General features: G+C 41.0%; 1 protein-coding gene and 1 long non-coding RNA gene across 8 annotated transcripts in view; both read left to right on the top strand.

The window, feature by feature from the left end:
• The window catches only part of LOC136422819 (venom protein 302-like), a 152,856-nt gene that overhangs the window by 98,289 nt on the left and 26,644 nt on the right, over positions 1 to 27,923 (top strand). The gene's annotated exons all lie outside the window — the stretch shown is intronic.
• On the top strand, positions 13,887 to 26,918 carry LOC136422429 (uncharacterized). 7 transcript variants are annotated; one of them, XR_010753627.1, is made up of 7 exons: positions 13,887 to 14,217; positions 14,951 to 15,057; positions 17,012 to 17,133; positions 17,478 to 21,697; positions 21,805 to 23,413; positions 23,644 to 23,708; positions 25,574 to 26,918. It is a non-coding gene; the product is annotated as an uncharacterized lncRNA (long non-coding RNA). The 7 variants fall into 7 exon arrangements; XR_010753629.1 differs by having other exon boundaries at positions 17,478 to 22,807; positions 23,349 to 23,413; XR_010753628.1 differs by having other exon boundaries at positions 13,888 to 14,217; positions 21,859 to 23,413.

Below are 27,923 nucleotides of genomic sequence, written 5' to 3'. Positions count from 1 at the left end.
AGCGTATGTACACCGACCTGTAGCGTATGTACCCCGACTTGTAATTCAGAACGTAGCCAGAAATTCTCATACGTTTGATTTAACTTATTGATTTACATCCATACTGAAAGGCATTGTTGAATGATATTAGTAACGTTTATTGAGGTTGTCCTGTTCAATCTATACAAGTAAAATAATCCTTAGAAACTAACATGCACGCATGATATAGTAGTCATTTGGCCATCAATTCAAAGAAGCAACAAAAGCCACTCGTGAGCTGTCCATCGGTAATGAATATTCATTGACTTTCTGATTCTTGTCCTTGAGAAATATTATAAGCATTACACGCATTTCAATGTACGATGCTATATTCTTCTGATAACAATAAAGGGCAGAATTTACATCGTTTCATACACTATTTCGTTATATAGCCTGAAGGGGATGTCATTTGAGGCAAAGGATTAAGAGACTCCTTAAACAGAAAATATTGAGAATCAATTTTTTTATGGCGATGGTGCCTTTTAAAAATGAAGAATTTCTATGAAGCTAACGTTTTGCTTTCATCTCTCGCAGACGGGTTTGATTTGATTGCTACCGACTTGTTTGTCACGAGTTGTTACCTCAAATGACTGACAGGTGCTGCGCTCTTTTTTGTTTAAAACGCTTTATACCCCAGGAATATTGATAACAGCAAAACGTGGATCTTTATTTAGATTTGGTGTTACGGAGAAACAATTCCATACAAGGCCTTATCATACTATTTGAAAGCACAAGAACAGCTTCATACCCTATACTGTGACATGTAGTTAACACGTGCCAGACAAATCTGGACATTATTCTTTAAACATCGTGTGGATTTTATTCTGAATAAAAGGGTCTTAGGATAGTTTTGAATATGCATGTGGTTTACTGCATGTTTCAGCCTTTCATCTATGCTATCAGAACGTAGCCAGGGATAAGCTGTCTCATGCGTTTGATGTAATTCGTTGATTGATACCCATACTGAGAGGCACAGAGGTATCGCAGTAACCTCTTTTGAGATGGTCCTGTCCAATTTTCCTATCATGAAACAGTCCTCTCCTCACTCTTTACCGTCAATGCTTTATTTATTTGATTCACTTAACATCATTGCGAACAAGGTAATGTAGTGGCAATACAAGACAGCCAGGCTGATCTCGGGTGCTACCATGACAAATATAAAGCTCAACTATACAAATAAGATGATCGTTTGGCAAGTAAACATCTAGAAACTAATATGAACGTATAATATAGTCGTCAGTTGGCCATCAATTCAAAGAAGCGACAAAAGTCACTCGTAGATCGTGAGCTGCCCATTGGTAATAAATAATAATTGACTTTCTGATTCTTGTCCTTGAGAAATATTATATGTATTACACGCATTTCAATGTATGATGCTATATTCTTCAGATAACAATACAAGGCCGACTCTACATCATTTCATACACTATTTTGTTATATAACGGATGTCATTTGAGGAAAAGCATTATTGATAGATTTGTTCAACCGAAAATATTGAGAAGTAAATTGTTTTATGGTGCCTTTTTGAAAATGAAGAATTTCTATGAAGCTAACGTTTTGCTTTCATCTCCAGCAGACGGTTTTGATTTGATTGCATTTGTCACGAGTTGTTTACACCCCAAATGACTGACAGGCGCTGCGTTCTTTTTTGTACCGTCTCGTCTGTCCTCATGCTGCAACAGTATGGGACCCATATACAAAGAAATATAAGGATAAACAGCAGAGGGTGCAGAACCAACCTGCACGATTCTGCACGAACAACTACGATAAGCGTGCTGGTGCAACCAAAATGAAAAACGACATGCAGTGGATTTCGCTTGAAGACTAAAGAACAATGTCTAGGCAAATGTAAAGCACAACTACATTTGTATACAAATCATATAATCTTTAGGCGAATATACACCTAAAAAGTTATATGCACGTATATCATAATCGTTTTTCGGGCTAATGTAAAGTTGGCGGTCTAACAAGTCCTTTTTTCGGTTCGATAACAAGGCTGCACGGCGATGGGTCAAAACTAGAGTCGATGTCATTGCCATGACGGCGTTTGGATTTCGACCGCGATTTAGCTGTCGTTAACGACAACACTTACCTTACATCGCAACCGATCATAACACTGCAACCGACATCGCTATCTTTACATATCGCAGCAATCGAGTCTTTACATCGCAATCGAGTCTTTACATCACATTCGAGTCGCTACATCGCAACCGAGGCCTTGACACCGCAATCGAGTTCTTAAATCGCAACCGAGTTTTAAAACAGCAATCGAGTATTTAAAACAACAGTCGAGTTTTTAAAACAGCAACCGAACCTTAAAAAAGTGGTCGAGGATTAACTCCACGGGAGCCTAATCACATGTAGCACCTCGTTCACTTCACACCTTCTTAACACCTAATGGTTATAGGCCACCGGAGGGCGCAAATAATCGACTAGTTAGGCATATGGCATTGGTCTCCGTTGGTTCAAGGAGGTTTAATCCTCCTTGGTTGATTGGAAACATTATGCTGATTTGTTTATATATTTTTCTCATGAGATCTAATCTCATGAACGCAAACTTGAGTCAAACCACTCAAGGGACTGAGGGAAATGATTGCTGAGGACAGGAGATTGCAGAGGACCAAGGAGAGGACGGGCTATGTAAAAATGGATGAACTGTTTGTTATGTCTTGTGACTGGAGGTGGTTCCCTGTGCCAGGTGGTTGCCCGACAAGGTTTGACTGTACTAAATTTCCTAAACTTTCACAGATTAACACTGAAATTGTTATAATCATCTGCATCTGGCACGCCCATGGATGATTGGAATAATTTGTGGGGCGTCATCAGAAACAACACACATCCACATCTCACCTGCATGTTCTTAAGGAGTAAACATAAAATCCAATAATGGATAACACTGCAAATATAGATTTTCCGCAATAGTTATGCAAATTAAGTCATATTTGCATAATTTACTTCATTATGTACATTTCTGTCTAAGCTACCTGCATACTAAATATCATGGAAATCGGTTAATCCTTTGTTCAGTTATCCTCCTTGGAAGATTCTGACTGCAGTTCCAGAGCAAGCCGCTAGGGGGTCCAAAAGTACAGCACTTCTTCCTTACATCACAATCTGCCACCAAAAAATAAAGACCACAGCACGTTCAAGTCAAATGATTTAAAAAAAAGAAAGTTGTGATGCAGTACCAAGCTCACATACCAGGGGGACCAAAAATCAACATTGACCTTCGTATTCCCAACACCGACCCACATATCAAATATCATTACAATCCATCTTGACTAATGCTGACTACAAACATCCGGAAGGAAAGGAAGAAGGAAGCACAAACATACTATACCAAACATACTATAGCAATCAGCACAAAGAGAGCGACGTGAGAGTGCGCAGCGAGCGCAGTGAGCACCGTTAGGGCCCTGTCACACTTGTGCGTATATTCAAGTGCGTATGAGTTGCGCATCAACATTTCTTTGGTTTAAGTAAAGTTTGAGGGAAAGAAGTTGTTTTTAACTTTGACCTACCGTTGTGCAGCCTGCTTATCGAACCAAAGACATGACGTCATCGGCTGCAAACTAAAAAAACCTAAACCAAAAATATGTTAATACGCAATTCCTGCGGACTTGTATGTACGCAGAAGTGTGACAGGGGCTTTAAGGGCCCTGTCACATTTGTGCGTATATCATGGCCGTGTCAGTTGCGTATCAACATTTTTTTCATACGCAGGCGTGCGCACAATACGCACCTAATGCGTATCTCAATCGTTTTGTGAAAGTTTTACGTACGCAGGCACACGCAAGGTACGGCCCAGTACGCCTGATATTTTTGAAACTACCGAAAACTTTCGTGCGAACGCTGTTACGCAGCTCAGACGTTATAAATACGCAGTGCATACGTCCGACATCGGTCGAGTGCGGTACGAGCGCGCTTTGTGTTCGCGCTTTATACGCGGTAGTACGCTCTCTTGCGGCACGATCTCTGCGCAGCGTACACATAGCGTACTTGCAGCGCAGATACAACGCATGATGATCGAACGTATAGCGAATAATAATATACGTCACGAATTAGTGCCGTTCGTCCTGCGATCGGGCAGCGCATTGTACGTATCAGTGGCGTATGACAAACGCAGAGATAACGAACGGATAGCGTACATATAGTACTCGACGAACATCCGGGGTACATTCCAGATTGGGTAAATTATTGGTCGGGTATTCAATTTAGTTTAAGGGCAGAGAGAAAACAAACACAACCAGCAAAGTGTACATAACTTTTGATTTAAATAATTATTGAAATGCCCCGCGCACATGCATCCCTGTTACATACACATAAAAGTTCTACTTGTCGTTACTTGTGGAGGCGTCTTCTAATAACAGTTTTCGTAACTACTGATATCGACGCAACCAAATTCACAGGGTAAATAATGGCTCTAAATGTCATGGAGTGTTCCAAAAGTAAAATTGGTTTCCCTGTTACACATATACAAACGGTCCTACTTGTCATCAGTTGTGGAGGCGTCTTCCCATAACAGTTTAAGTAAACACTAATATCAATGCAACCAAATACGTTCATAATTCGATTAGCATCAGTGGGAAGTGCGTCAGGCATGCGGTCGGCAGACGTTGTGTACGTCCGGAATACGCTCAACATACACACCTGATACGCAGCTATTCGCTGCAAGGATAACAGTATTGCGCACTTCATATGCAAATCATACGTGTCTCATATGCTGAATTCGTTACTCATGCGCTATATGAGCGCCGCGCATAACTCAAGAAATTTGATATTTTGAGCGTACAACTGCGTATCGTCAAAATTTCATACGGAGCTCACGCGGAATTGCTTATACGCACAAGTGTGACAGGGATTTAGGCCTCAGCTTGAGCGCGACGATAGCGCCGACAAGTAGAATGGGGGCATTAAAGTCATACATAAGACCAGAGGAGAGTGTTCTGGTTCGGCTGATGGCATTTTTCTGAATCCAAGATCGTATATTTGTATTGGTATTTACCGCCCACCAAATACTGACATCAGCAGAGAACTCAATAAATGTATGAAGGAATCCATGAGCACTATCAATAGCACCTCGTTACATTACCGGTGATTTTGATATTAATCCACTCAGCAACACAAACCAACATACCACCGACCATGTTAACGATATGTTTTCATATGGCTTCTATCCACTTATATCTAATTCCACGAGAATAATACTCATTTTCACATATTAAAGAATAAAAAGACCGGTGGAATAAATCGCTTGGTTGTGTAAGAATAGTCTTTTTATTCATTAATATATGCAACTGAGTATTTGTAAGTTGAAAGAGCCAGTCATCCTCCATAGCCCAGAAACATGAAACTATTCCACAATTCCAAAACAGGTGGATGGCTGTCTCTTCTTCCGCTAGAGTTTTATAGGCCCCATGTGGATAGTGCTTTAGTAGTAACTGTTCCAAATGTGAAAAGCAGCTCATATTGAAAAATTCTAGTATGGAAAGTTCATAAGGTAAGCTGTAATGTTGTTTCCAAAGTATAGGTGTATTGAAGCGTTCTTCCCAAGAATGTTGTATTTTGTTAGGATTCACACAGCTTTGCTTTTTTCATAAAAAGATTTACAAATATTTCTATACTTTTTTTTCTGAATTCCAAGTCCTGTCCCTAAGTCGGCGTACAAACCCATAAATCTGGGGATGCCTGCCTTAAAAACGATTTCCAATAGACTGAATTCGTAGAAATTAACTGGCTATATTGAAGTTCTGGACGGACATATACAAATTTTGAGGTGAACTTCGCATAAGTAAGAAATCCATTTTCTGAATCCAAAATATTATTCAGAAATCAAACTCCTCCCGTATCAAAAGCTGTCAAAAATAATGGTCTTTTATTCTAAAATGTTTCTTATTTCAAAAGTTGAAATTTCTTCTCCTAAAACAAACAAGTATGGGGAAAGAAGGCAACCCCAGGTATGTCCGAAGACCGTGGATTGCAATTCATCAATAAAGCGATAAACTCCACGGCCATTCCGGGACGATTTAGAGATGACCCACTCAACGGCAATACCGTCACTAATAGCGGCGATTCGCCGTGGAATTCATCTATTTAGTGATGAACTCCACGGACATTCCGAGACGATTTAGTGATGAACTCAATGGCAATGCCGTCACTAATAGCGGCGATTCGCCGTGGAATTCATCGATTAAGCAATGAACTTCACGGCCATTCCGAGACGATTCAGTGATGAACTCAACGGCAATACCGTCACTAATAGCGGCGATTCGCCGTGGAATTCATCTATTCAGTGATGAACTCCACGGACATTCCGAGACGATTTAGTGATGAACTCAACGGCAATGCCGTCACTAATAGCGGCGATTCGCCGTGGAATTCATCTATTTAGTGATAAACTCCACGGTCATTCCGAGACGATTTAGTGAGGAACTCAACGGCAATGCCGTCACTAATAGCGGCGATTCGCCGTGGAATTCATCTATTTAGTGATGAACTCCACGGTCATTCCGAGACGATTTAGTGATGAACTCAACGGCAATGCCGTCACTAATAGCGGCGATTTGCTTGAGTGTGGCATCACTATGTATTGTCTTTTTTGATGTTGGAATAAGAAAAACGTGGAATTCATCGATTTAGTGAGGAACTCAACGACTATGCCGAGGCGATTCATAATTCATCGATTTAGTGATGAACTCCACGGCCATGCAGAGACAATTTAGAGATGAACTCAAAATTATGAACCCCACGGTCGCAGGAATCGTAATGAGATATACGGCCGCGGGAATTACTCTTACCAATTTGATAGCGTCCGACTTTGGAACCACGGAGCACTGGCCGGCCATGCCTCATATTTCCGGCGCGATTTCTATATTATGACAATTGGGAGGGTACGTTGCGAGTACGTCACCTTCGCTGAAAAAAACGCATTTCAACTGGTAGGTGGTTACATTTGGAGTTCGTTTGTTTGCTATGTGCATAATGTAACATTTTTTTGGGATCAAACTACATGAGCCATTTGCTTTGCCATTCCCCGAGGGCGTTCAGATCTCCTTGCAGAAGTTGTGAATCATTCGGGCTTGTGCGTCAGTGTGCCGGTTGAAATGGCGATTTTTGTTTTAGACTTTTTAAAAAAAACGCAAGTGGCAAAATGCCGCGAGCTCACCGCGAGCTTGCCGGGAGCTCACCACGCTGTTTGTTGTGTAAAAAGTGATATGTTAGTTTCAAATTTATACATATATTCGTATATTCTATAATATGTTACCTTTATTGCACCTAGTGTCATAAGTGAACATCCTAAATTATCGCCTCAAATCAATTTTTGATGCATTTCACTAATTGTACATTGTATTTTGATAAATTGACAACACTGCGATTTCCAATGAATTGAAATCACTATCATCATCAAACTACATTCGGTCCATCCCCCTAGCTATTGATCTGTTTGCCAGTTTGGTTAAACCTATCTTAGTGTATTGTAGTGAACTTACTGGAATAGATGCAGAGATCTAACTTTCAGTGGGTTGACGCAATGTCCCAATGAACACATCAGAACATCTAGATCTACAGCTACAATCCCCAACTTGATATCTAAATGTTGATGAACTCCATAGTTACGGCACTATCTATCTATCTATCTATCTATCTATCTATCTATCTATCTATCTATCTATCTATCTATCTATCCATCTATGTATCTATCTATCTATCTATCTATCTATCTGTCTATCTATCTATCTATTTTTTTCATTAATTTTTAAAAATAATATATCTATATAGAATAACAAAATTGAGAATCAGCACACATTGTGCTGTGGCTTCGCGGTTCCCGGATTTGTCTCGTTGACGTTGTGCCCCTGGGAGAGGCACATTACTGGACATTTTTCTCACTTCACTCATCAGGTGAAAACGAGTACCTAGCTTCGGTTAGGGACGTCACTCTGATAGGACGTTAAATGGAGGTCCCATGTTTGAGGAGATCCTGACCTCCCGATGTAGACACCATTATAGACGTTATTTATCTTTTTAATCATTATATACGAAATCAGGTCCGTCTTTTACATGATTAATGAGGAAAAGTTGAAATTCCCTTTCAATGTGCTATTTTTGGGATGACGACCAATATACGAGGACACATATGGACAGTGACAGGCTTTGGGGCAACATGTGGGCAGTGCTTTTCACAATGTCAATGGCGCTTTAAGGCATATGAACTGGGAACTGTGACATAGAGAGGAAAACCGATTGATAAATCGATTATGTTAATACGGACATGATTTGTTTAATAAGTTTTGTACTTCAATCATGTACTTTTGACAAGTCTCCATGTTGTTCAGTTTTTCTGTGTCATATGGTTTTGTCATTACAGTTGTATTTGCGTATTAGTTATTTTGATATCGATACTAGGCAAAGTGTTCTGTACTGTCCCGCTAAACAGGCTGAGAAGTGCAACAGACAGAAAACTCAGGGAGGAACAGGCTGTTTTCCGACCCAACAGGTCCTGCAGTGATCAAATATTCACATTACGAAACATTATTGAACAGAGTCTTAAGTTCCAAAAACCAATATCCTTAAACTTTATTGACTTTAAAAAAGCATTCGATAGTATACACAGAGAATCAATACTGAGAATCAGTACTCAGAATCAGTACTCAGAACATATGGTACACATAAAAGGTTCACAGACATCTTACGAGGGATCAAGTTGTTGTGTGAAGGTCGACTCAGCTATACTGACAGCTTTGATATAGTCACTGCAGTAAGACGGGTGTGTTCTATCCCCTCTGTTGTTCATTATCACCATAGATTATGTTATGTGTAAAGCCATGGACAACCCAAACTTTGGCCTAGTCTGGAAAGGAAGTAGTCGTCTGACCGATCTTGACTTTGCAGACGACATTACCTTAACAGCCGAGTCCCATCAAATTCTCCAAGATATGACCATCAACACAGAGACAAATTCAGCCAAAGTAGGTCTGAGAATTAGCGGCAACAAAACCAAAGCAATGCAGGTTGGAGAGCACCCCCCCCCCCCCAAACACACATCTTTCATACAAGTTAACACCATTCGGCGAAGCTATGGGATCGCTGAACTCTAGTTGTAGAATTGATTAGCCTTGCTCTAAATGATGTAATGATGATAATGTAATGACGATGATGTAATGATAATGATGATGTGCTTACTTGCTTACTTACTTATGTCGAGACCTTCCAGTCACGAGTCGAGATGGCAGCCCAAGTGTTTTGGTCCTTTATCGCCTGGAGCAAACTATCCACTTCAATGCCGGTGTCTTTCTTGAGAGTGTCTATAAAGGTTGCTGCGGGTCTTCCTGGCCTCCTTTTCTCATGCTTGGGAATCCAGAGTACCAGGTCAGCTACTTCTTCCTTGCTCCTGAGGCAGTGTCCGTCGAACTTCAACCTCCTTGTCCTGATCTTATCGGTCAGCTTTGGTAGGCCAGCATACAAGTCTTTGTTGGTAATGTGTTGTGTCCAGTGGATGTTGAGCGTTGTTCTCAGAAGCCTCGTGTAACACCCATCCAACTGCTTTTCTAACTTGGAGGTAACTGTCCATGTAAAAGTAAATCAGTCATCCTCAATTGAGGTGAAGTGCAATGCTTTTTCAAGCAGCTAGTGGTAGTGCAATGCGGCTTCGCTGCGGCTCGCGTTTTTTGGCCAAGCACACCGGGTCACCCCTACTCTTCTCGATAAGTGTATTGGGTTCTTTTACGTGCAGAGGTTTGACGCTTGAGGCTTACTCCCGAAGCTCCCTCAGGAAGAGCCTCACTTTCAACTTGTGTGAGAGAGTTGATCTCCAAACCTTCTTCATCTTGTTACAAGCCTGCCAGGCTGCTGCTTTTCTTGCTGCCTTGTCCCTCGCTGTACTTTCCATTCTGGACTTTTACCTCCTCCAAGGCAGTACCATCGCTTGTCTTGAGGCAGTAAGGGGTTGGAATGTTAAAGGGCATAAACTTTGTTTTGCCAGCGTTCATGCAGAGACCAACCTTGCCCACTGAGCTCTCCACACACCCAAGCAGTTGCTGAGCTTGTTGAATTGCCTCTGATATTAACGCAATGTCATCAGCGAAATCCAAATCAGGAACTGTCTTCGGGCCAACTCTTCTGCTCCTCCTCCTTTCTATCTGTAGACCTCCTCTCTACCGTCAATATCCGTCCTCAGTGCATAGTCTGTATCTGAATCTGTATCTATATAGCCGGTACCGCCATTAGGCGCAACACACCAGCTTCGCAGGCACGCGGCGCGACAGCAGCTGGTTATGTTATACCGAACGGTCTGTTACACCTAGTCTTTGCATATCTGACTGCAACCGTTCCTTAAAGCTACTTAGTGAAGATGCTCCTACAGTACTTGATGACAACGAGTTCCATTCTACTATGGTTCTCGGAAAATGCGAATTTTTGAACACATCAATCCTTGGCTGATAACTCTGGTACTTAAAAGCATGGCGATTTCTAGTCCTCTTCTGAGCTGGCATTAGATACTTATCAGTCTGTACGTCTACAGGTTTATTAGTCATTTTGTACATCATGCAAAGTCTGGACGTTGTTCTTCTGTATTCAAGGGACATCCATTGCAGATCAACAACAATCACAAACAGCCTGATATGGAGCTAGTGTGTCCCTGTAGCACCCCTGCATACAACTCAAAGAGTTCAGTTTCACCATCAGGGGAGATGACTTTTGCCTTTGTGTCCTGGTACATGCTGGCTATGGCTTCCACCAGTTGGTCAGGAATACCTTAATCTTCAACATTTTTCCTCTATGTACAGTATCAAAGGCTTTCTTAAAGTCGATGTGATTATTGCTGTGAGATGATGATGTAATGATGGTTTACTGCCCTACATTGCACCATGTACGTTTGTCTAGCAATAAAGTTCATTCAATAAATTCAATAACTTGCTCATCTGGGCTTCACATGCGCCGCACGTCAGTGAAAGTGCAAATGAAAATTGGTGAAAAACTTTAGCGACGGTGCCGTCATGAGCTGCCGCCGCAGTGCCGCCGCAGTGCCACCGCGGTGCCGCAGCCCAGTGAGAGCCCACTGATATTTCTAAGTGGTTCCCTCCAGCCAGGGAGAATCGTGTCTTCCAGACGTTCTTTAAATGTATTTCCAAAACGGTTGGCATTAACTGCGGGGTTAAGTCAAACATGTCAACATAGTATATCCTGAACGTGAATAACCCAGTAATGTTCTTCTTCGACTGAAGTGTCGTGTTTTTTTTAAAGTAATCTTGTCAGAAGATAACTAATTCAATCTTAAGCTTAGCGAGAGTATCTAATCAACTGTGTTTGACTGTCAACGATCAATAGGAATTCTCTTAATTCATCCCTTACGGCGAAACATTGAGTACAATTTGCGATACAGCTGTGTCTGACTGGTATATCAAGTTCAGTTTATCACTGTATTTCTTGAATGGCACAAGATCAGGTCGAGTACAGGTAGACGAGGGGTCTGATTTCTTTCCAAAGCGACTAGCTCGCATTCTATCAACTTCCGTACTGGAATAAATGTACAATGCATAGATCTAATTTTCAGTGGGATTAAGCAATATTCCAATGACTAGATCAGAACATTTACAGCTACAATCCTCAACCTCACTACAATGCAGTAAAATGGGTTGAACCAAACTCTTAAACAGATCAATAGCTAGGGAGATGGACCGATTGTAGTTTGATGGTAGTCAATTAATCAGAAATCGCAGTGCTGTCAATGAATCAAAATACTACAATGTAAAATCATACAAGTGCATTACAAATGGATGTCAAACGATAACTGGACTTTCACTAATGACACTTGGTGCAACATAGGTAACATGTTATAGTAGAGAGAGTTAAAATCATCTTTATTGTACTGGAACAGACAACGAATACAAGATGAATATTTAAAAACACCTAGGACAGCCCCTTGTCTGGGTTAGGACACCCAGGAGGCGCAAGGTAAAAAGTACTGACATATCAATTTTTACACCCTTGGTCTTTTGGCCGCGGTGAGCTCCCGGTAAGCTCCCGGCAAGCTCCCGTCGTGCGCGCAGCACTTTGCCACTTGCGTTTTTTTTTTAAATTAAAAAAAAAATTCGCTATTTTAACTGGCACGCTGGCGGTAGTGGACCGGCACTGGAACGACACTGGGACGTCACTAGGACGGTGCGCCAAGCTAGGTTTGTGCACGGCAGTGCGGCGGCAGCCATTCACACGCTACCGCCACAGTGCCGCAGCTCAGTGAGAGGGGGACTTAAGACTTTCAAATCTCGCATCGCCATAGCTTAAGTAGTAGCTTGAATGTGAAAGAAAGGTTTAATGTCAGCTACTTTGTCAGCTCTCCTCAAAGAAATCCTCAAACACGGGACCTCCATTTAACGTCCTATCCGAGGGACGTCCTTAAAAGCTTGAAGCCCCGGTTACACATAGCCGAACATACATGGCTCCCGAACGCTAGCCGACCCAGGTCGGCGGTAGTTCGGAAGTTGTGTGACCAGTTTTTAGGCCACGCCTATTTTTGGCGCCGAACTTGAGCCGAACATGCGCCGAGCATGTCCCAACCATCTCCTAACCAGTAACTGACTGAACCCCGAAGGCTTTCTAACCTACTACCAACCAACCCGACCTCTAGCCGAATCTTCAAGTCCTGACTACCTCCCGACCGGTCGCTAACCCTCTCACGAATTGAAATGGACATATTCAGCGACTTTTAAAAGAGGGGTGATTTTCCTTTTTAATCAAAATAATCCATTCTTCTATGTTGTTAACATCACTATTAAAGAGATCAAATTCGGATCGCGTTCAAAGGCTTTTAGCTTTCTTCTCTATTTATGGTCGTGTGAAGGGGGTGATTCGCCCATGTTCTGGTAGTAGTCAGTTTGGTTGGGAATGAGTTAGCAGAAATTTATCTACAACCTTGTTGAGAGTTATTCAGCAGTGGTTATAGCGTGGTTAAGATTCCAATTTTACTGCTGAATTACTCCCGAACCGTGACCAGCCGAACACTAGCCGACCGTGCCGAACACCAGCCAACCCATTCCAGACCCTCCGTCCATCTGCAGAGCCGAATGTTTTGAAATTTTCAAAACATTCGGCTGGTACAGCCGAACACCAGCCGACTCAGCCGAATGCCAGCCGACTCAGCCGAACACCAGCCCACCTAGCCCCCGAATCACTCTAACCATGGTCGAGAGAGAGTCGGGAGGCCATGTTCGGCTATGTGTAACCGGGGCTTAACTTAGGGTACTAATTTTCACCTGAGTGGGGAAAGTCGTGTAAAGTGGGGAAAATCGTGTAAAGTGCCTTTCCCAAGGGCACAACGTCAACGAGACAAATCAGGGGACCCCGGATTTGAACCCAGGACTGCGCCACCGCGACGCTTCTTGGTAACTTGCTGTTACAGGTTCAGGAGTTTATTCTGTTTTGTCGCTGGACGTAAACCTAATTCATTGCTTTGTATAAGGAGAGGCATGACTAAGGATCATATTTATGACGTTCTTTATTGCTCATGAAAACTACCTTTAGCAAAATACACATCGCAAGACCCAAAGTGGACCACAATTGGTAGCGCACCATAACTGGAGTGGTACCTTGCGCTACGTTAGGTCTCGAAAGCAGGGCAAATAGCCAAAAACTTACTTTCCAAGCAGATGTTGGTGGGGAAGATTATATACCTTTTTTCATATGCCCCATTTTGCGTCCGCAGCCCCCCTTGGGGTACATGACAAGAAGGTAACAATCTTCCGCCATTAACTTCTGTTTGGAAAGTGCCAAAATGTTACAAGACAACAACTTTAGCGTCCGGATCAGGTTCTTTGCTGATTAGTTTTGATAGACTACCCATGAATACAATGGAACAATCCGATGAACTCGTTCTCGAAACTCTCACAGATTTTTATTACCATAGTTAGATGTTTCCATCATGGTGAATTTACCTTTAAAGCGTCGTCAAGATCCCACATGAAGACTCAATATACTCTATTCAGACCATATGTCTAATATCTGAAGCTAAACTGAGGTTACTCCAGCTCCCTGGTTACGTGGAGTCCTGGGAACGAGGGTGACCCCCGACCTTTCATGTCCACTGGCGCGAGGTGTGAAAACCGTTCGTCACACAAACATGCACACGAGCACATGTCGTGGCATGTTAGGAACCGACGCGACAGGGAATGCACGTTGTATCGCCACAGCTCCTATCTGACGGTAAGTTTATGTTTATGTTTTGCTCGTAACTTTCTTTCTTTCTTTGTGATACCCTCTAACAACCCCAGGAGGGGTATCGCTGAGGGGTAACTAACTGCCTCCCTAACTGAACTAACTGTAACTGTGAACTGTTATTCAAGTCAAAGAAACATGGCCCGGCGCCATGATAGCCGCGGCGACTATTGGAGGGCTTTTTTTACTGCTAATGTATAAGACTGCAAGACTAAAAAAAGCCCTCCAACAGTCGCCGCTAGCCTCTACCAGGCTCCGCGGATCGCTAGGAAAATAGTAGAAATCGGCAAATAGAGTGAAAAGTATGCCAAGGGAAGCTCAATAGGCGACCCACGGAGCTTCCCAGTATAGCGGAGTACCACCCGTACCGAGTACCCTTGGCATACTTTTCACTCTATTTGGCCGATTTCTACTATTTTCCCAGCGATCCGCGGAGCCTGGTAAAGTCGCCTCGGCGCCATGACGCATCATATATATGAGACGAAAATTAGACCAACTTGAGCAAGGATTTTTGAATAGATAGTACTGATGATACAACTGCTGCCTTGCATACTAGTAGGTCATAAAACAAACAAAGAGATATATGTATTTTGTCCGTTAGACCTCACATCACACAGACAGCATGCATTATCTTAGGCGGATATAAAACCTGTTCCAAACCTTGAAGTTTTTGTTTAGTGAGAACCTGAATGTGTAACTTTACATCTTCTGTCTTGTACAGGTCACAAGCGCCATGTGTGCCTTATCTCCAGATAATTTGTGGGGGTGAAACGGAAAGGTTGGAATGTTCTAGACTCACAGCCAGGCTTCTGTGACAGCTGTTTACAGGTATGTACAAAACTGATATTTCAAAATACATCAAAACCGCATTCAGTTGTATGATAAAACCCTATATTTTGAGGTTGTTGTGTTGCGCCAAAATAATGGTCCCATCTACTATATCAGCTACACTAGTTTTTATCTAACAAGTCGATGGCTCAGCTTGTAAATACCCTGCTTTGAAAAGATATCTGAAGAAAATGAGAACCAATAAAGAAATGTATGTCATGGCTCTTCAGATACTATTCTCTGAAACCTCCTGGCCATGTTGAAAAAAAAGCGGGTAAAGTAATCTTCCTCCTTGTTCTAAACTAGTAGAGGCTGTGGGGGATCTTGACAAGACAACAGAGAAATGAGCATCTCTCTATTCTGTTGTTGTTGTATATTCTGAGTAATTTTGTTCACAGCGACTTGTTTTTTGTTTGTTATCTTTGATGTGAACCGTTGGTTAATGTAAGGTTAATGCCCTGTTGTTGATGAGAAATTTTGTAGGGAAAATACAGAAAACAGCCAAACAAGTCAACGCTTGTGTCAAGTGTCATAAACCTTACCAAAACAAAAGGAAACCTGGCATCTGCAGTTAGGGAGTTTTCACACCCACTGACATGACCACCCATTGTGTTGTGTTTCTGTTCAGCAGACAAACTAGAAAAACCACATTTGACAGCAAATATAATACTTCAATCCATCACCCTTCCTATGTTGCTATAAAGGGACTGTTTTACTTTTATATCAATGTTTACTAGAAATGAAACATCCTGAAATGTTACTTCTACCCACAAAGGGACAGCCGACTACTACTAGTAAGTATTCCAACATCACCCCACTGGATTTTATGAATTTGTAGCCCCCATGCCAGGCCCATAAGTTTCCCGAGAAAAAAAGGCTACTTGAGTATCAAATATATATGGCTATCTTGAGCTAGTCCAAAGTTGAAACTTTATTCAGTATTTACAACTTCGCAGGTTTTTTGTAAACCTGAATTGCGTTGCAAATTTACACAAACAACAAGTCACCATTAGATAAGAAAATGAACCATCAAAACTACACAGAGGCAAATCACAATTGACACGGTCACAATAGATAAGTAAAATCTCTTTGAAGCACGCTTACCATAGTCACATTAGATATATAAAATCTTGTTGGCGATCATCGTGCAAATACTAAGCTAAAACATTAACAGATATAGCGATGATGGCAATCAATGTAACCTTTTGGCTTATTGTTGCATCAAATTTAGAGTTATGGGGAAGAAGGACTGTTCATGCCTCTTTGTACGGCTCAACGGCACTTTGTAGGCTGAAGTTTGTCTTAGAAAACATGCTGGATGAAGTTCTCCAATGACGGGACAGACAAAATTTTCCAATTGTCTCAAAATTGTCACAGATTTGTGAATTGAATTGTCCCCTACTCAAAGAGTCTATCTCAGTTGACATTGGGACAATGTAAATTTCGATCAAACCATGGAACGACTACAAACTACTAGTACTGTAGTCAGTACTCTCCAAGGAGAGGAGAGGCTCCAGCTGGGACGGGGGTGTTTAAATGTTTGGTCAGTCTGTCTCGAACACGGTTAGTGTTCCCGCATATTTGCCGGTAGCATAAGTAAAGGAATATTCTACTTAGCAGAAGAAATAATTCCAACTAACACAGGCAAGCATTGGTGGAGGGGTCCCTCAGTCCCTGGGCTTGGGGTAGGTACTAACACAGGCAAGCATTGGTGGAGGGGTCCCTCAGTCCCTGGGCTTGGGGTTAAGGTACTAACACAGGCAAGCATTTGTGGGTGGAGGGGTCCCTCTGTCCCTGTGCTTGGGGTACTGGTACTAACACAGGCAAGCATTGGCGCTGATGCTTAAACTAACGGCACATATGACGGTGATATCACATGTATGGAATGTTTTCCTCATATTTTCCAGATGTCTCAAAGATTCAATATTTGCCAACCCATCTTGTTTTACTATAGATACAGAGAGGAGAGGCAGCCTGCAGCGCGGCCCTGCAGTTATTGTCCAAATCCACCAGGCGGACATCATCTCCGGTGATGGGGATGGACGACTTGACACACCTGTGGTAGCAGCTGCAACAGTATGTAATGAAATTTGGGTGAAGGAGATAACTAACATTATACAAATGTATACATTTTGGAAATGAGGAGCTTTTCTGCATGATAACATGCTATTATTCCTTAGTGGAACATGATAGGAATAGAAGCTAAAGAAATAAACAAAATTGTCTACCTTCCTACGTTACTAGACCAGAGGCTGGCCCCTTGCTTCTCTCTGTCTGGTTTCTACAAGTTACATGGTTCATAATAGTAAGCCATAGCGTCTGCAGCGGGTAAGCTTAATCCTGTGTCTTTTACAATCTGGTCTAGAAGTTTAGATTTGTCCTTTTCCTTACATTTATCTAGCATTTACATTGCATTCTAGAGGAAAAGCAGTGGAGCCACTCCAAGAGAAGAGACTGCTAGCTTCCCTATCAACAGAAGGGATACCAACATGGGAAATTCTCAAATGCAGCAACTCAGCATTTTCCTGACACAAGACTGGGCCAAAGAACTTGGCATTCCTTAAGTTAAGTGACACTTTTCCCTCAATGAACCCCTTTCTCAGGACTTTTTATCATTTGTAATTAACATAAAACTACTGTAATTTTTGTTTCTTTCACTGTTACTTTATGTTCACTGTTATTATTGTCACCTCTGTATTGTGAACTTATAATCATTATGGAAAACCTGTTGTGATTATTTATTATTCCTTCACACGTCCGTTCTGTGAAGTTAAAGTTCAGTGAAAATGTCCATTTTCCTTACACCCTGAAATTTTGCTACCGTGAAGATAAAGTGAATTACAGTAACTGCACTCTTACCATACTGAGCACTTCCAATTCACTGCACTCAAGCCATTCTAAGCACCTGTAAGTCCCTACACTCCAGCAGTCTAAGCACATGTAAATCACATCAGCCACTCTAAGCACCTGTAAGTCACTCCAGCCATTGTAAGCACCTGTAAGTCAGTCCAACCATTGTAAGCACCTGTAAGTCGATACAGCCACTCTAAGCACATGTAAGTCCCTCAGCCACTCTAAGCACTTGTACGTCACTGCAATCCAGTCACTTTAAGCACCAGTATCATTAATCTTTAGGGTGGTCCCTTCAGTTACTATGTAACTGATTTCCAAGGGAGCCCGTCCGGGTGAATGGTGTTAATAAACGTATGGCTGATACGAGACGGGGTTTCGCCAGGCCTCCATCTGGGTGATTTGTAGTGAATCACCAACTCCAGACAGAAGGATTTGGACCATCGCACACCAGGGCATGCCCCTACTCGTTTTACACCTGTCACTGCACTCCAGCCACTCTAAGCACCTGTAAGTCACTCCAGCCATTCTAAGCACCTGTAAGTCACTCCAGCCATTCTAAGCACCTGTAAGTCGCTCCAATCACTCTAAGCACCTGTAAGCCACACCAGTCACTCTAAGCACCTGTAAGTCACTCTAGCCATTCTAAGCACCTGTAAGTCGCTCCAATCACTCTAAGCACCTGTAAGCCACACCAGTCACTCTAAGCACCTGTAAGTCACTCTAGCCATTCCAAGCACTTGTACCTCAATGTGCTCAGCCATTCTAAGCACCTCTGACTGCACCCAGGCCAATCTTAGCACCTCTTACTCACTTGTATCATCCTATGTAGTCTGGCCATTCTAATCACTTTAGCTATTCAAACTCACTACACTCTGGCTGTTCTGATTACTTGGGTGTTTGGATGCATGATCGAATAAATGATTTGTTAGCCCCTGAGCAGACGTAGGTGTTTGTATGCATGTTATGACAAATGATCTTTCCTCCAAGCAAACACAGGTGTTTGGCTTCTATTATTCTGATGAATGATGTTTTTACTCTGAGGAGTTACGGGTTTTTGGTTTCTAATGTTCTATTAGATAATTTTTCCCATCTTACCAGACACAGGTATTTAGTTTCTATTGTTCTTCTGATGAACAATATTTTTTTTCCTCCAAGCAGAAACATATGTTTGGCTACATGTAATGATGATATTGATTTTTTTATCCTCCAAGCAGATACGTTGGCTAATCTATTATTCTGATGAATGATATTTTCCCTCTCAGCAGACACAGGTATTATTCTGATGAATGAGTTTTTTTTCTCTTAGCAGACACAGGTGCTTGGCAGCATGTAATGATAAATAATTTTATTCCTCCAAGCAGATACAGGCATTTGGCCTCTATTATTCTAATGAATCATTTTTTTCTTTGAGCAGACACAAGTATTTGCTTTCTGCTCCCGTGTGAAATCATGTGCACTTGCGCCAAATTGTGCTCTCGCAAGAGCAGATTCAAAATGGTGCCATAGTTTGGAAAGGAGTCTATCATATCAGTGCCAGATGTGAGGAAAAATGACAGAATATTTTTCAGACCTGGGCAGAACTGAGACTGGCCATGAGAAGATGGGATTTTCGTTGTCATACTTAAAGTACAACAAATGTAATGAAAGGAGATTACTAACATATGTATACATTTTGGAAATGAAGAGCTTGTCTGCATGATAACATGCTATTATTCCTTAGTGGAACATGATAGGAATAGAAACTAAAGAAATAAACAAAATTGTCTACCTTCCTACCATGCTTCCTACGTAACTAGACCAGAGGCTGACCCCTTGCTTCTCTCTGTCTGGTTTCTACAAGTTACATAGTTCATAATAGTAAGCCATAGCGTCTGCAGCGGGTAAGCTTAATCCTGTGTCTTTTACAATCTGGTCTAGAAGTTTAGATTTGTCCTTTTCCTTACATTTATCTAGCATTTACATTGAATTCTAGAGGAAAAGCAGTGGAGCCACTCCAAGAGAAGAGACTGCTAGCTTCCCTATCAACAGAAGGGATACCAACATGGGAAATTCTCAAATGCAGCAACTCAGCATTTTCCTGACACAAGACTGGGCCCAAGAACTTGGCATTCCTTAAGTTAAGTGACACTTTTCCCTCAATGAACCCCTTTCACAGGATTTACTGAAAACTGTTTATCATTTGTGATTTACTTCAAACTACTGTAATTCTTGTTTCTTTCACCGTAACTCTATGTTCCCTGTTATCACTGTCATCTCTGTATTGTGAACTTATCATCATCATGGAAAATCTGTTGTGATTATTGAAAATTTCTTCACACATCCGTTCTGTGAAGTTAAAGTTCAGTGAAAATGTCCATTTTCTTTACAACGCCACTCCAGCAACTCTAAGCATCTATAAGTCACTTCACTCCAGCCTTTCAAAGCACCTGCAGCTGTAAGCCACTCCAGCCACTCTAAGCACATGTAAGGCACTCCACTCCAGCCACTCTAAGCACCTGTCACTCCAGCCATTCTTAGAACATGTAAGTCACTGCACTAGCCACTCTAAGCACCTGTAAGCCACACCAGTCACTCTAAGCACCTGTCACTCAAGTCATTCTAAGCACCTGTAAGTCATTCCAGCCACTCTAAGCACCTGTAAGTCACTCTAGCCATTCCAAGCACTTGTACCTCAATGTGCTCAGCCATTCTAAGCACCTCTGACTGCACCCTGGCCAATCTTAGCACCTCTTACTCACTTGTATCATCCTATGTAGTCTGGCCATTCTGATCACTTTTAGCTATTCAAACTCACTACACTCTGGCTGTTCTGATTACTTGGGTGTTTGGATGCATGATTGAATAAATGATTTGTTACCCCCTGAGCAGACGTAGGTGTTTGACTGCATTTTCTGACGAATAATATTTCCTCTGAGCAGACACAGGTATTTGGCTTCTATTATTCTGATGAATGATTTTTACTCTGAGCAGGTACATGTTTTTTTGTTTCTAATGTTGTAATTAATGATTTTTTCCTGTCTTAGCAGACACATACAGGTATTTAGTTTTTTATGTTCTGATGAATGATTTTTTTCCTCCAAGGAAACATACATGTATGTTTGGCTGCATGTAATAATAATATCGATTTTTTTAATCCTCCAAGCAGATACTGGTATTTGGCTAATCTATTTTTATTTTATTTTCCTCTGAGCAGACCTGGGTATTTGGCTGCATGTAATGATAAATCATTTTATTCCTCCAAGCAGATACAGGTATTTGGCTTCTATTAATCTGATGAATGATTTTATTACTTTGAGCACACACAGGTATTTGCTTTCTGTTCTATTGATGAATGATTTTTTTCTCTGAGCAGACACATGTTTGGCTGCATGTAATGATACATTATTTTATTCCTCCAAGTAGATACAGGTATTTGGCTTCTATTATTCTGAAGAATGATTTTTTTATTTGAACGGACACAGGTATTTGCTTTCTGTTCTACTGATGAATGATTTCATTCCTCCAAGCAAATACTAGTACAGGCTTCTATTATTCTGATGAATGATTTTTTCCTCTGAGCAGACACAGATGTTTGGCTGCATATAATGATAAATGATTTTTTCCCTCCATGCAGATACAGGTATTTGTCTAATCTATTGTTCTTAGACTCATAAATTATTATTTTTTTCTTAGCAGACACAGGTATTTGGCTTCTATTATTCTGATGATGACTTTTTCCCTCTCATCAGACACAGGTGTTTGGCTTCTATTTTTCTGATGAATCATTTTTTCCTCTTAGCAGACACAGGTGTTTGGCTTCTATTTTTCTGATGAATCATTTTTTCCTCTTAGCAGACACAGGTGTTTGGCTTCTATTATTCTGATGAATCATTTTTTTCCTCTTAGCAGACACAGGTGTTTGGCTTCTATTATTCTGATGACTCATTTTTTCCCTCTCATCAGACAAAGGTGTTTGGCTTCTATTATTCTGATGAATCATTTTTTTTCCTCTCACCAGATACAGGTATTTGGCTTCTATTATTCTGATGATGATATTTTTCCCTCTCAGCAGACACAGGTGTTTGGCTTCTATTATTCTGATGAATGTTTTTTTTTTCCTCTTAGCAGACACAGGTGTTTGCCTTCTATTATTCTGATGAATGATTTTTTTCCTCTCAGCAGATACATGTGTTTGGCTTCTATTATTGTGATGAATGATTTTTTCCTCTTAGCAGACACAGGTGTTTGGCTTCTACTATTCTGATGAATCATTTTTTTTCCTCTCAGCAGATACAGGTGTTTGGCTTCTATTATTCTGATGAATGACTTTTTCCCTCTCAGCAGACACAGGTGTTTGGCTTCTATTATTCTGATGAATGATTTTTTTCCCTCTCAGCAGATACATGTGTTTGGCTTCTATTATTCTGATAAAATGATTTTTTTCCTCTTAGCAGATACAGGTGTTTGGCTTCTATTATTCTGATGAATGATTCTTTCCCTCTTAGCAGACATGGGTATTTTATTTCTGTTCTACTGATGAATGATTTTTTTCCTCTGAGCAGACACACCCTCACACACGTGTTTGGCTGCATGTGCTGATAAAGGATTTTTTTTCCTATAGCAGACACATGTGTTTGGCTTCTATTATTCTTTTGAATGTTTTTTTTCCTCTGAGCAGTAACCGGTTTTTGGTTTATATTGTCCTAATTAATGATTTCCCCCCCCCTCCAAGAATACACGGGTATTTGGCTTCTATTGTTTTGATGAATGGTTTTTCCCATCTCAGCAGGTACAAGCGAATTGCACATTCTAATGAATAACTTTCTGTCAACTGTGCAGATTCTCTGGTTCTTTTGCTAATGAACATTTTTTTTTGCCAGCCAAACGACATAAGGGGACAGTGACACAAGGATAGATGGTTGGTGTACACCCTTTCTCATCGGACATTAAGGTCTCATTCCTGTATTACTCCGAGTGGGTACCCTAAAAGAATATGTACCCCAAAATATTAACGACTGCATGAACGTGTGTTTAGATTGGTGGGAAAATTCCCTTTTAGCCACCCCAACTGATCTCAAGCATCAAACTGATAAAAGCTTGTTTGTAACTGAAGAAATTAGCAGGTAAAGTTTGGCAGCCATGCGCGATGTCGGACGTCCACAGCCAGGCATTGTCGGGGATGCGGTCATGCGCTTTCAGCTGGAAAGTGCCTTTTGGGGGGTGTACTAGTAGCTAAGTGCAGTGTGTAATTGCTATAAAAAGAGATTGTATGTAGTGAAACTGTTGCCAATTTTATTACATGATGTAGGGTACATGTGCTCAACATAGAATGAATGACCTTGGTGCATTTTCTATAGCTTCATTACGAACGCGCCCATATGTAAAACATGTTTTATAGCTATGGGGCGAAAAAACTCATGAATGAGACCTTGATAATGTGTTCATGTGTCTTTGAACAGGGTGAACCACCAACAAGGAGAGCGTTCATCGTTGTCAGGCTTGGAGAGGATATTGACAGCATCAGGTAATACTGCTGAAGGCATGGTTTGTATTTAGAAGCACACCATCCACGCAAGACTTACCAGTTTGTTCAGATCAATGGGTTAATGCACCTTTCGTAAAGCATGTTCCACAATTGTTTGGGAGTACAGTACAGTATTGAATGTGAACTTGATAGATTGACAACGAACTGAATGAAGAATACATGTGTACATGTGTATAATTCTGTATTATTGTTGAATTTCTTGTGTGTAGGACATGTGAAGAAGAAGAGGAGCCATGGCAGAGACAGCAGCTCAGATGTCAGCAGTCTGTCCAGTGTAGGTAACTTACTAACCAGTGTTCTCGCCAGGCCTTTTCAGCATAGGGGCCCCCTATGCTGTGATTTGGACCCCCTATGCTGTGATCTGGACCCCTATGCTGTGTTTCAACCAGCATAGGGGTGTTTCTTTCTGGGACAAACCTTGTGACCCTTCATAAATCTTATAAAAAGTTCATATTTGGCTTTAGAATGAGGCTGTGACAGAGGAAAAAACTCTACTTCACAAAATTTATCCCTCAAAATGCTTGTAATAATGTCTCATTGGGTCATGAATTTACAAATTTTCCGGGGGAACATGCCAGACTCCCTACTCTGGTCATGTCTTCAGCACTCCACGCATGACTTGCACCGCTAAAGTTGGCCTTCTGTACCTGACCCCTATGCTGTGAAAAAATTCTGGTGAGAACACTGCTAACAGTAAATCTTCAAATTCCTGCAGTTGGCAAAATCATGACCCTGCGAATAATTGTGTTTTGTAATTGCAGTCTGCAGACCTATTTGAGCTTTTCATGAATAAATAAAGGTTCAAACTAACAAATAAACTGAAAAATTGTTTGAGCCACGAACTACGAGCACTACGGAAAGCTCCTTTACCCTCAAATCCCCTCAAAAATGAAATGAATTGTATATTTATAGTTTTGCCTGGTAGCCATCCTGGTGTACCTGTGCTGTACCGGTACTAAATCAGGTCAAGCCTGAGGATTACAGATCAGTGGAAGGCAACTTTGACAGATAGAATCACCATGAATTACCGTGGCAGTGTACTGAAGTGTACTGTACTGTAGCACAGATTGAGCTTTAAATGTGCCTGAGTCAAATTTTCATCTTTATTTCAATACTGGAGTCATAGCTGACTATTGGTGAGGGTGATGGTCATTATAGATGCCATGTAATAGGCCCGTGTCTAGCAGAATTAAACATTATGTTGTTATCGGTTGTTTTTGTCCTTTAATCAACCATTACTTGAACATTAGTAGTTCAGGGCCAGACCTGTACCTAAACCTGTGTACCTGTACCTAGAATTTGTTTAGGTACACAGCTCTAACCAGGTGTTACATGTTATATCGTGAACAACCTTGGACAAACTTCAACTTGGCGACTTGACTTGAATTAAAAATTACATTTTCAATGTGTTTCTGGATACTTGTTTGTCAAATTATAGCCTTAGTAAATGTTTTTTCCACTTGCTTTGGGTCAAAATTAGACTTTCATCTTAGTCAAACATCCCATTGATACCCATACTTTTAAAGACTTGAAAAAAGGGCCCTTCCAAAAATGCGCTCTTAGGATATCTAGTCTGATGTTGAAAATAATGTTTATAGTGTTTGTGTGAATATTTATTCATCAATTTCCACCCTTTAACAACTTAAGTCTTCTATTGCCTTGGCCCAAAAATTGACCTGGAACTTCAGCAATTATCCCATAAGAACCAGTACTTAAGGGATGATTCCCATCATACATCACACCCCATGGGTCTGCATGAAGGGGCACTACTCAATTCCTGGATTATAAATGGTTCATTTATTTGTTCATCTGTAAATAATTTTTACCAACTTGGTTGATTTTGTATTTATAAAGATGTGGTCTATTACAAATCACACCTGCTTCTGTTTTTTTCTGGGGTTGCCTATATGCATGTATACATGCATCTGTCTGTACTGTATCTATAGCTGATGCCCAGCATGTACCTGCGAAGCTGGTGTGTTACGCTTACGAGTGGTTATACTGACTGTACAGATACAGATACGGAACTGAGTAGTATCTTGATCAACATGCAAATTAAGATTTCTGATTCTAGATTCATAAGAAATTAATCCTTTTTTAAAGCACATTCATTTATGTATTTTACGCTTGTGTTTGCAGTGTCAGTGGTATGAAGGACCTAAGCTGAGGGATTTCCTGTTGGGATGTGAGCCTGAGAAGACTACTCTTCAAGCAGAGGTTGTAAGGGAGATCATGACTTAACTCAAGACTACTCTCCAAGTAGAGGTTGGAGGGGGGGAAATGCTATATTCTCCTGTTTACAGGTTCCAATCACAAGAAGGTATAATCAGGCCTTTAGTTGAAAACCAAAGGAGACCAACTGCAGATTGAAAGTCTATCAACTACCAATCTAATCCAGATTTTTGAAGGAGTTGAGAAGAGTGCTGCCAGTAATGTAGTTACACTTTTAGCATGACACAAATGTGAAGCTTGAAGTCTAAATTTAATGAGATAAGATTAAGCGACAGATCTGTATTTTATGTGGAAGATTCTAATGGAACACATAATTCACTACAAGCTGATAGTTTTGTTTATTAATCCAATCACAAGATCATTTTCCAGTGTCTGATGTTCATATGACACACCAATTCCTCTAATCTGTGCCCATCAAGGCTTTAAAATGAATGGGTTCAGAAGCTTTATGACAGGATTTGCCAAACATTCAGAAAAATTATAAATCAATCACTGCTGAACATTGGTGCACAAACACAAATACATGTACTACAGAAATATAGAAAAGGCTCAAAAGTACCTCATAAAGCAATCTCTGGCACAACTCTTACGTACTCTATCATCAAAGTGTTTGTATATTAGGAAACAACAATTTGTTGTTTTTTCCTTCAAAAATTTGCTCACTCCATTGCTTTTCAATTGCATATTGTCCTTGTCTTCCTAGTTTCTACAGTTTCCCAAAATGTGTTGTCCATAGAAATGATATATTTGATGTGGTCGTAAATGGGTCTATCAAACTTTGATTTATGGATTTTTGATTTTGACGCACCAGATTTTATTTGTACCCATTGTATGTTGTCCGCTTCCGTTCTACTGCCAAGCTGTAACACGTATTGTGATTATTGCCTGTGCATATATTATACTGGGCCCCAATGGAAATCAGGTATCCTAGCTGTTTGGGCTACCCAGGAGTCTCAAGATGAAATAAATAAATAAATAAATAAACTGTTTTCTTATTTTGTCTTACCAGTTTCTCCCAGTTGTATGTCCGTTTAACTTTGTTTTCCTAAATAGTCTAAGAACAAAGAAATTAAATCAGTACGACTGTAATCAGTTTTGTATAGTTATGGTTAATGCGTGGAAACAAGTGATGCGTTGTTTATCCCTACAGAGGTTATGAAATATACAGTATGTATGTGTATGTATGTGCTTCAAAGATTTGTATGTCATCTGACGTGCTTTGTATTTATTGAAGGGTCTATTTCTGATTGAATGAGTCTCTTGCTGCATTTCCTTGATTCTCACTTTAGTAACTAGATACGGGCAAACATACATCAAAGCTTGGGATAGACAACGGTTAGTCGTTTTAAGTTGTATAAATACAAATGCCCTTCCCCCTCTCGGCCCGATAGGTTGATATTCAAGGTGACCTAAGTCAGGTCTAGTAGACACGACACGTCCAGTGTATCATTGGTATCAATACACATCTCTGTATGTAGGTGTGAAAGAGGTCCCCGTTGAGTTAATCCTCTACGCAGTTTAAGATAAGGAGTTAATCCTCGCAGGTTAAAAGCCCGACGCAGTGTAAAGCCCCAACGAAGTTTCAGTTCCGACGCAGGTTAAGTTCCGACGTACGTATTTTAAGAGTTCATCCATGTTTATATAGTTAACCCCATCCTGTCCCCTCCTAACTTAAGTCCTTTGAGTGGTTGCGGAATCCAGGTTTGACTCTACTTTGCGTTCGTAAATTATAACATTAAAAAAGGCTAATGTGTCCAATTAACGGAGATGTGCCTAACTATAGTCGATTATTTGCGCCCTCCGGTGGCCTATAACCATTAGGTGTTAAGAAGGTGTGAAGTGAACGAGGTGCTACATGTAATTAGGCTCCCGTGGAGTTAATTCCTCGACCGTTTTTTTAAGGTTCGGTTGCTGTTTTAAAAACTCGACTGTTGTTTTAAATACTCGACTGCTGTTTTAAAACTCGATTGCGATTTAAGAACTCGATTGCGGTGTCAAGGCCTCGGTTGCGATGTAGCGACTCGAATGTGATGTAAGGACTCGATTGCGATGTAAAGACTCGATTGCTGCGATATGTAAAGATAGCGATGTCGGTTGCAGTGTTATGATCGGTTGCGATGTAAGGTAAGTGTTGTCGTTAACGACAGCTAAATCGCGGTCGAAATCCAAACGCCGTCATGGCAATGACATCGACTCTAGTTTTGACGCATCGCCGTGCAGCCTTGTTATCGAACCGAAAAAAGGACTTGTTAGACCG

Source organism: Branchiostoma lanceolatum, chromosome 17, assembly GCF_035083965.1.
Source record: "Branchiostoma lanceolatum isolate klBraLanc5 chromosome 17, klBraLanc5.hap2, whole genome shotgun sequence".
NCBI classification, from domain to species: Eukaryota; Metazoa; Chordata; class Leptocardii; order Amphioxiformes; family Branchiostomatidae; genus Branchiostoma; species Branchiostoma lanceolatum.
Note: the sequence above shows the minus strand (reverse complement) of the source record. Positions and strands in the feature narration are given on the sequence as shown.